Here is an 11,065-nt window from a genome sequence, read left to right on the forward strand (position 1 = left end):
TGTCTCGGTCGAGATAAAATGCAAATGAATTACTCGAAGAAAATAAAATTCCCAGAAGGTCAGAAAAAAGAAAATTTCATCAAAACCTGCACTTTCCAGCAGCTAAAATTGTGTTGTATAAAGTCTAAGAGGAGTGGCATATAAACTGAGATACAAACTTTATCGAATAGTGGCGGATAACGAGTTTACGGGTCTAATAAGAATAATAATTTGCTAAAAATTAGTCTAAGTCAACATCGCTTTACTTTAACATGAAATACTAAGTCCTAGTTTACTAAAATCCCAAAAATGTATATTCATTAAAAAGAGCATGCCTAAAAAAATAAGACCAAAATGATATTTTAGCTTTTGTTGCATAAATCACATAACACCGACAAATTAAACATTGAGATTCAGTTTCAAATATACAAGTTTAAATATTATTGCGCTCAGTAATTTTCCAAATCCAACCCCATCCAGCCATACACTTTGATTTAAATTTTTTAGTTGTTATTGTTTCGTCTTTATCAGGCATTTCTAAAAACATTCTTGACGTTGTTTTGAAATTTGGCGACATAAAATAATGTAATTAATCTTTTCTAGAATATGGAAATGATACACTGTGCGACGGCCGGCACGACCTATCTCATGGGATTCTCGTGTTAACGAAAACTCACCACCACCAGTGTTGCCGCGACGTCATGAAAAAATGTATCTTAAAAAAACAAAAAAATGGAAAAAATGTATTACAAAATTTTTATTTAAGTATCAAAGTATCAAGTTAGAAAAAACTTAAAAATATGCTATTTGTTCTATACCTTTGCTTTTTATTATTGTCAATAACCGAAAAATCATGTAATTCGCAGTCATGCACCTACATACATATGTATGTACGTGAAGAAAAATATGTTACGTACTGTGACAATCTATCAAAAAGGAGGTTATTGTATTTAATCTTGTATAGAGACGAAAAAAAATTATGTATAGATTAGGGCTGTGCGATTATTCGATTACTCGAGCAAGTTGGTTAATCAATTATTCGGTTAATCCATTACTCGAGTAATCAAGATTTTGATTACTCAAAACGATGAATAATCGAGTTACTTGAAATACTGTTACTCAAAAAAAAATGTATTCGTTAAAAGAGTTTGCTTTGGCAAATGCTTATTTTCTTTTTTACATTCTGTATAGGTACATTCCTTATCTTTTTGGACTAAAATCTGAAAAAGTGTCAAATTGCCAGAGCGTAAGCTCACTAAAAGAGAATAACAGGAAAAAGTAAAGGAATGCGAAAAAACAAATTTTTAGTCCAAAGAATGGCAACAACAAAACTAACGTCAAATAAGAATAGAAATGTATGTACAAAACACATTCACACAAGCACAAGCACAATAAACACTTACTATATCAATTATTTTTTGCCTCCTTCAAATTTCCATTAATTTTTTTTACTTTATGGCCGCTTAATAAAAAACGCTTTATTAAAACACATTTCCCATTTTCTTTGTTGCCGCCAAGCGTTCTGGAGGAAAAGTGCAAGGTACTTCTAGATCAAATTTTAATTACAGTAAAATAAAAAAAGCTATTAAAAATAATATACTTTTAGATTGTTTATGTAGCACGCAACCCCAAAGATGTAGCAGTTTCCTTTTACCATCTAAATCGTTTATTCCGCACGCAAGGCTATGTCGGTGATTTTACACGATATTGGGATTATTTTTCTCGTGGTTTAAGTAAGTTTCTTTTATGTGCTAAGAAAGAAACATCTTTATTTACCTAGTTTGAAAATGCAGATCCCTGGCTGCCTTACTGTAGCCATATCAAGGAAGCGTAGGCCCACAATCACCTTTCTAATTTACTTATACTTAACTATGAGGAAATGGTATCAGACCTGAGTTGTGTTATTCGGAAAGTAGCTGAGTTTTTAGATACTACAATCAGCACGGTGGGCTTGAAAGATCTTACAGAACATTTGGATATCAAGAATTTCCGGAAGAATGCGGCTGTTAATGGCAGTAAAATGGCGGACATTGGAGTGTTGCAAAAAGGAGCAGCTGGCTTTATTCCCAAAGGCGGGTGCGGAAATCGGGAAGAACTTGAATCCAACTATGAGTTAAAGAAGCAGATTGATCAGTGGATTGAAAACAATTTAGTTAAGTCAATTGAGTGAGACAACTTTATTTTCATTAAAAAAAAACAAAAACCAAAAAAAAATTGCATGTATTTCTTAAGAAAATGTTGAATATCGCTAGCTTAGAGTGAAAATTTGTAGAGTGCATGATCCGCATTGCGGTAATCGTGATCGAATGAATCGTTCGAATCAAATAAAATTGCAGCTGTTTTCTCCCCAATACAATTTAAATTGATGAAAAGCACCAGCCATCGAACGCCGTGATCTAAAAACCAAATTTCGATTCGAATTGCGTTCGATATCGCTTGTCGCTTTCCGGGCCCAGTTTTTATACCCGAGCGCACTTGTGCACAAGGGTATTATAACTTTGTTCACATAACGGTTGTTGGTAACAGGCAAAACGAATCGAGATAGATATAGACAAATGTATACATAAATGATCAGAATGAAAAGAGAAATCGATTAAGCGGTGACTGTCTGTCCGTCCGTCCGTCCGTCCGTCTGTGCACACGATAACTCGAGTAAAAATTAAGATATCTTAACGAAACTTGGTACGTATACTTCTTTCGGACGTAGGACGGATGACATTGAAAATAAGCAAAATCAGGCAATAACCACGCCCACATCCCATATAACGGTAATTTAGAGAAATACAAAATCTTCGATAAATCAGTAAATATTAAAGCTAATTTATTCAAAATTGACGCTTGCAACAATTCTTTACCAAGAAATACGTTTATGATAAAATTTTGGAAAATGGGCGTGGCACCGCCCACTTATGATCACATATATGTATATCGGTAACCGTTCTACCGATTTGTACCAAACTCGGTATTTTTATTGTGCTTGCCACATAAAAGCAAAACGTTGAAAATTATTGAAATCGGACTAAAATTACGGCCGCTTTTCATAAAACGGTAAATTTCAGAAATGCTTGAAACTTCAATATTTCGAAATTTAAGGACGCTAATTTACCCAAAATTGATATACCCCGGCTTACCATGTAGCGGTAGCTTTCGGAAAGATGAAAAACATATATTTAATATGTGCGCCGGGTAATTAATGTTCGGCTCCGCCCGAACTTAGACTTTCTTACTTGTTCAAACTATCTTTCTTCAGGCACTTATTTTGCAAAAAAATTTAACACGTACCAATGATTAGAAACAGCTAGAAATATAAAAGGTATTTCGGTCTTTTAGAAAACAATATATTTTTGATTATAATTTTTTACATGGTGTAAATGGTGTCGTCAGTAACTTAGCCGCCAATTCTTTCCTACTTTTACCCATTTGTGGATACTATTTCAAAACAACTACAGTCAGTCAATAAAGTTTAGGTACAACGAATTTTTTACAATACGGGCAACTATTTTTTAAATATTTTATCTTTCGATAGTTTTTTATAAAAATATGGTTATTTCTACAACAAAAAACCCAAAAATCAGAGTTCCAAACCTTGTGCAAAATTAAAGAAATTTCGGCAAAATTTCATTAGAATTTTGCATTTTTTATTTACGCTCTCTAGAAAAAATTTGAGTACGCAGTATTTTAGCACATTCAATTTTAGTATAACAAAGCGCAAGTGTGAGGTGGCTAGGACTTACCTTTGATTTTTAGCATTTTTTTTTTTGTTGGAGGTGTCGCTCATTTTCTCCATATAAAATAATGTTTAATAATATTTTATATGGAAAAAATGTGCGACATTTTCAACAAAAAAATTCCTAACTATAGCATATTCGGTTCGGGCTAGTAAATGCTTGGCCAATTCCGCACCGCTAGTTTCTGCTTAAAAGGCAATTGCTCGAAATCGTTCTCCTATATGTTGTGTAAGCATATACAAAATACCAACAAATTTGGTTCAATGTCTTTAGAGAACCGTTGTGAATACAATTAAAGGTTAATTTTTACTATGGTTTTGTTTGACAAGTAACTATAACACATTTAATGTTTTTATATAAAAAAGGCGGTAGTACTAGGTACTCATGAAATTTGATGTATANAATTTGTCAAACCGTTTTCTCTGTATTAATTTTTTAGTACGTGTCGCGCCCGTTACATTTTTAATAACTTTTTTGCTAATGTGTGATTATTGATTAGGAAATGGAGTTTGCCAATAGAATGCAAAAACATCGCTACAATTTGAAGAAAAATTATGGAAAATATAAAGAGCATTTACGTATGGAGCAAATACGGGACAGACAGAGAAGAGCAGCAAAGAAAGAGTCAATGGACGCTGAGGCACTAAAGAAATGGCGAGAACACAATCGGGAGCGTCAGAAGTTGTTGAGAGAGCGGAAAAGGAAGCTAGAAGAAAGTACAAGAAAAACTTGCGCTAATACTTCACCAATTGGTTCTTATAAGTCCAAAAAATCCCTCAAAAAAGCTGTCACCATAGTAAAACGCAGCCTTCCTAAAAGTCCTTCTAAGAGAATAGCGGTAATACAAGAGCTTGCTGGTGGAACTCTTTACCTAAGAAAAATAATTTAATAATTTTTACCTAAGAAAATAATTTTAATGAAATTGTTTTTTAATTATTAATTTTTTATAAATTTTTTATATTCTAAAACAATAGAATTAATTATTTGATCATGCCTAATGCAATCAGCATAAATATTGAATTAGAATTATGATTTATATTTGGCTGATTTAACCAATCCTTAAAGCTGACATCAGGAAAGATCGTTTATAAATAGCATACCCACGTACTTACTTTTAACGTGTTAACTTGTTTTAACATATATATATTTTCCTATTTTGGCTTGAAATTGAATTATCGTAATGAAAAAAATATAATGAATAGTTGAAATATGTAAAAAAAAAATAGACATGACGCACCCGTTACAACGAGGTGTCGCGCCCGTTACACTTTAAAATGTTAATAAATCTAAATGGATTAAGAAGTGTATTTTCTTTGAATGCGGAAATAATAGGAAACATTCCAAATTTAAATATGCCAAGGCATTTTTAGTCAGTTTAATTAAAAATTTTACACAGTTTCGTGTGAAAGTGGATTACACGCAATTTATCAATTTTATAACGTCGCGCCCGTTACGCTCTTCTTTGGCATTTTCTGGTCGGTACTGATTTATTTATAAAATGTAGTTCNAGCAAATGAAATTCGGCAACAAGCTCGCCATGGTTGTTCACATCGAGGGACCTAAGTTTCATCGCGGAAGCTAAAGGAACGTTGCGGAACTCAAATTTCATCGTTGGACAAAAAACTACCTACCGACTTGGAAATTTGCTGGTTGCGCCAGCGCTATTATTTCGGTCATTCAGTCTGGTATGTATATCCATATATAAGATAACACCAGTAAAGTTAAAAAGCAAATTAATGTAAACATATTGACAAGCGATAATTCTGCCAATAAGAATTGTAACTAATAAATAGGAAACGGCTCAGAGGCACCGTAAGCAAACAATAAATTGGCAATAACATTCGGCATGCGCCAAATCAAATCAACAAGTAATTAATGCTGACACAGGTAGAATTAGGTTATATTAAGAGTAAAAAAATAGCATTTAAGTAATCAGTTGTAATTATTGATTCAAATAATAAAGGTCTTTAGACTAAAAATAATATTTTTTTCGGCGTCAATTTATTCCGCCGTGAAGTGGCGCCCGAACAGGGACGAGAAAAGAGCAAAACGGTGTACCCTAGTACCTAACGGAAAAAGGAGAGAATACACATTTGTCAGTTGCTTGTATGAAGCTGATTATGTTGTAAGTAATATAAGAATTAGAATAAAGGAAAACACAGTAGAAAAAGCTAAAAAATTTTCTTTGGAAAATTTTTTGTGGAAAAATTGTCTTTGAAAAAATTTTGAAAAAAAAACAAAAATAGCTAATAAGAAAACCCCTAGAAATTTTTCTCATTTTAACAAAAATCTTTGTGAAAAAAAGAAAAATCTAATAACAAAAAAATCCTAATATTTTGCCCGTTTTTACGAAAAATTTTGTGAACAAATTTATATCTAATAATAAATGAAATGGAAAAGAAATGGAAATAGAATCGCAACCAAAATTTTTGTAAAATTTTTAATTAAACTAAAATCTTCGCAAAAAATAAAAAAAATATACAAAGTTTAACATGGCAAATCCAAACAACCTCATTAGGCTACCAGTGCTAGGAAATACTGCCCCACAGGCAGAACCCTCCAATTAAGCCCCTCAAAATTCCCCAGAACTAGCTAACCTTATCAGGACTATGATTACCCAGACCATAGAAGTGAACGGTCCTAATACAAAATGCTCTTAAAAATAATATACCCCAATAATGTCGGACCAAAAAATAGAGGAGCAGTTCAGAAATATTATGAACGAGATGGACACAATTTCAGTACGTTCATTACGAGAATTTTCAGGAAACACTCCGGGGTTTAGCTCCTGGAAGAAAAGCGTTGAACCCATTTTTAGAACATATGAACCCTCAAAAGGCACGCCTAAATACTTTGACATTTTAAATTTAATCAGAAATAAAATAATAAGTAAAGCAGATATAGCGCTAGAGTCATATAACACACCCTTAGATAGCAATCTCACGTTGTTTGACCACCCATTATGTCGACAAAATAGATATAGGCACATTAGAATATCAAATGATATGTCTCGTCCAAGGACGAATGACAATAAATGAGTTCTACCAAAAAGCTTATGGACATTTATCTCTGATCTTAAACAAAATAGGTTGCATGGAAATAGGCGAAGAAGCAGTCCATCTGTTAGAGGACTATCTGGCGACCTGCCTAGGCTCCTAAGTGTAAAAGAACCAAAGAGCTCCGCGACAGGAAAACAACCAATAGAAACATTTTCCGGCAGACATGTATCAATAGACCCAGAACAATACGAGAACTCTAGACGCGACATCATAGAAACCCTTAGGAAAAGACAGACAAAAAATTTAGAAAATCATAACAAAACTCAAAAAGCTATCAAAATATACACTCCTGGCGACGTAATTTATGTTAGGATAAAAAGCGCATATGATCCAAACTACCAGCTAGATATAGAAAGGAAATATTTAAGGAAGACAAATCCAGCATAGTAATCACCGAAAAAGGACGAAATGTACATAAGAGTAACATTAAGACTTAGACAACCCTAGTAACATTTTTTTTCTTTCTTTTTTTACAGACTTTCCGTGCACCTAGTGTACGCAGACTTCAAAATAATACACTATACAAATTCTCAGTTAGCAACATTCTACACAGGACTGACGAAAATGTAAATTGGAACCTACAGAATTATACATAAAGTAGACTTAGACGCATGGCAGAATTCATTAAACGAAATAAGCAGTACCATAAAAACCAAGATAAATACGTAAAATTCCCTTTTACCCATCCTTATTAACGAATTGAATTTAACCCAAAAATTTCTAGATACATAGACTCAAACCCAAGAGATTTAAGAAATCAATAGATTCACTAGGAAAAGTGGATTGCAGGAAATCCCGGTCATAACCACATTGTAATTCTCGAAAGCCCAATAAATAATATAATAAACAATAACATTAACCTAGTAGTAATAAATAAAAAAATCTTTGATAGGATAAATAATATTACAGCGGTGTCAAATAAAATTTTGAACGCTGTACAAAATAAGGAGGACATACAGCACAATTCTGCTATAGAATTAAAATACAAACTAAAAATTTTAAAAGAACAAATCATTAACATAGATTATGCCATTCACTGGGCTAAGGCCGCCATTGTTAATTCGTATATTCTATCTAATAGAGAATTAGAATTAGTAAAATCTGTATTTTTAAGAAATAACTTTACATTAAATAATGAGAAAGAATCACTACATAGAACTAGCGAATATAAAAATTTCTTCAAATGATACAATGTTATTTTATATAGTAGGCAAATTCTAAGTTTGCGAGAATCGCCCACATATTTGAATCAAATAAACATATGTGCATATGTATGTACTTAAAAGATATCAACCAATGCATCCTATATAAGTTAATACCGGTGTATGAGCTACACGCGCAACTGGTATTAACACGGCAGACATAGCGTTAGCACTTTCCATGAGAACGGAATGTGCAACCAACCTGACACTCTAACTGCATTAGCGTGAGAACAGTACCAGCATATCCAAAACTGCAACGCCAGCACCAGTGGCGACGACAACTGACACACACACAGCTACTCGCCCGATCTACGACGTCGACAGCAGCAGCAGCATATCTCGCGGCAACAACTGCGGCTTCAGTTAGGGTAGAGTTAAGATTATTTTGTATCTTTGTAATCATTAACTTTTCACCCTCACTTGTATTCGGTTGGTCATCGGCTGCCCTTGCACAAGCAAGGGAAATAAATAAACTTTGTAAAACCGCAAAACGGTGTTTACTTCAGTGGCGCCCAACGTGGAAGAGGACAGGGCAGGACATCCAGTCTTCTAAAGGATACTCATTATAAAGGAGGACATCTGAAGTCTTCCAGCAAGGACATCTATTATCAGCACAAAGAGGACACCTGAGGACCTTTTGGGAACAACTTCTATTCTTGCATACATGGAATACTATAAGATTATTTTGTAAGTAAAGTGTAAGCGGCTTATAGTATTTTTGAGAAGATTATTAAAAGTTTTATAAAGTTTTAATCTGAATATTAACTGAGTGCTTTATTGAAAATTTTTGTGAATTTACACTACCTAAAGAGTAGCTATTAATATTCCTTAACAAAGGAAAACCAGTGAAAATTTATTTTACGAGAGGGGCGAAACTATTTAAAAATTTTTGAAATCATTATACTACGACAGGAGTCACTAATAATATTATTTAGCAAGGCTAAACTAGTGAGAATTGATTTTTCGTGAGTGACGAAGCTATTTAAAGAAATAATATTCGCGGAGGAATTGAAACCAGTTATTATAAAGGCTTTACTTTGAATAATTTTAATTTCGTTTGAATTTGTGATAGTCAGTGAGAGTAAAAATTCGCAATATGGACACACAAATGGTTCAAACTATGTATGTTGAACGCAGCTGTTAGGGTTGCAACGGACCAAGCGCGTAGGGACTTTCAGGGTGTGATAGAGGGCCTTACTCAGAGATTGGCGCGTATAGAGACCCCTACCCAAGTAGAGGAATTTGTGCCCGTAACCATTAATCATAATATAGGTTGTGACGAATCGCTTGATGTCGTAAAGACCCTGCCCGAATTCAAAGGCGAACAGAGTCGCTAAGTTTCGTGGTGGCAAGCAGCCCACGCTGCATATAAAGTTTTCGGGGGGTACCACGGGAGCTCCAGACACTGGCTAGGCTGGACTTTACTTATGCGGACAAACGCCCTGTCTATTTGATAGAACAGGAAATGTCCACATTGCGTCAAGGCAGCTTAACGACTACAGAGTTCTACGATGAAGTCGAGAAGAAATTAACTCTTATTGTTAACAAGAATATCATGACACATGGCGAGCAGGGTGAACTTATCAACTCTTTAAATAAAAACTACAGAGAGGACGCATTAAGAGTGTTCATTTCTGGATTGAATAGGCTACTTTGCGACATACTATTTTCAGCTAAACCCGGCGATATGGCTTCAGCACTTGCTCTTGCTCAGGAGTTGGAATCGAATAGAGCACGATCATACGTTGCTAACACCTTTTACAAGAGAAGTGAACGACTAGGTACAGGAGGAAGCGGGCAAGGAGTTTATAGTAACACCCCACAATTTCGAAGAATTACACCCGAACAACAACGCCAGCGTCCAGTACCAATAGACGTTGATCCATCTTTATCATTTCTTAGAAGGAATAGAGTAGAGCAAAACCCTCAACAAGTAGGTAGCCGTGGTCCACAATATCGTGCCACTGGGAACTCTCCCATCATACCAAGAGATAAAAAGCCATCTGCTAAAAACAATAAAGGATATCTATCAAATGCAAACTTGCACAGGCAGAGATAACTTCTAACTGATAACAGGGATAACGCAGGACGACAGTTAAAATTCTTACTGGCCACAGGTGCTGCGAAAGGTAACATTAAAAATATTGGAACGTTAAAAGGTGTTAAAGAAACCAATAATCCTTTTTTTGGTAAATCTATCACGGCTGATAAAATCAACTTCAAATGTATTGTGCACATTTTCGACCATAATGCAAATTTTTTTATTCTTCCATCTTTACAAACCTTCGATGGTATTATTGGATTTGACTTATTAAAGAAAATAGGCGCATTTATCGATATGAAAAGGGGAGTTATCCATATTATAATGGTAAAAAAGAAGTTATGCCGTATTTTCTTTGTCCCGAAGTCAATAGCATGCTGTCAAAAGCAAAACAAAATGACCCAATCGCACAGATAGTTAAAGAATATTCAGGAGTATTAACAGCCCCTAACGAGGCATTACCGTACAACCCTAATGTCATTGCGACCATAAGAACTACTGATAACGATCCTGTCTATTCGAAGGCTTATCCGTACCCTATAGCAGCATCCGACTTCGTAAACAATGAAATTACTGAGCTCCTGGAGAATAGTATAATTAGACTTTCTCGGGGAAAAAGGACTAACGGAGTCGGGGGAAAGGAAAATGAGACTGGTGATCGATTTCAGGTAATTAAATGACAAGACAATAAGTGACAGGTATCCCATTCCGGATACATCTGTCATAATTGCAAATTTAGGTAAATCATCCTATTTTGCTACCTTAGATTTGAAATCCGGATTTCATCAAATACAATTATCAGAACGCGACAGGGAGAAAACTGTTTTTGCCGTGAATAACGGAAAGATGAATTTTGCAGAATCCCATTCGGACTGAAAAATGCACCAAGCATATTTCAGCGCGCTATTGATGATATCCTTAGGGAGGAAATAGAGAAATGTTGTCATGTATACATCGACGACGTGATTATATTCTCCAAAAATAAGGATACACACATTATCACTGGAAAAGACAAAATTTATGAAGCGGGAAGTAGAATTCCTTGGATTTACTGTC

At 34.5% G+C, this 11,065-nt stretch overlaps 1 pseudogene; it reads left to right on the top strand.

Annotated features, from left to right (window-relative positions):
* The first annotated feature begins 1,441 nt into the window (after positions 1-1,441).
* LOC108375158 (sulfotransferase 1C4-like) lies at positions 1,442-2,149 on the top strand (annotated as a pseudogene).
* The last annotated feature ends 8,916 nt before the right edge of the window (positions 2,150-11,065 follow it).

Source organism: Rhagoletis zephyria, unplaced genomic scaffold (assembly GCF_001687245.7).
Source record: "Rhagoletis zephyria isolate East Lansing unplaced genomic scaffold, Rhagoletis_zephyria_1.1 Rzeph_scaffold_08576, whole genome shotgun sequence".
Classification (NCBI taxonomy): Eukaryota; Metazoa; Arthropoda; class Insecta; order Diptera; family Tephritidae; genus Rhagoletis; species Rhagoletis zephyria.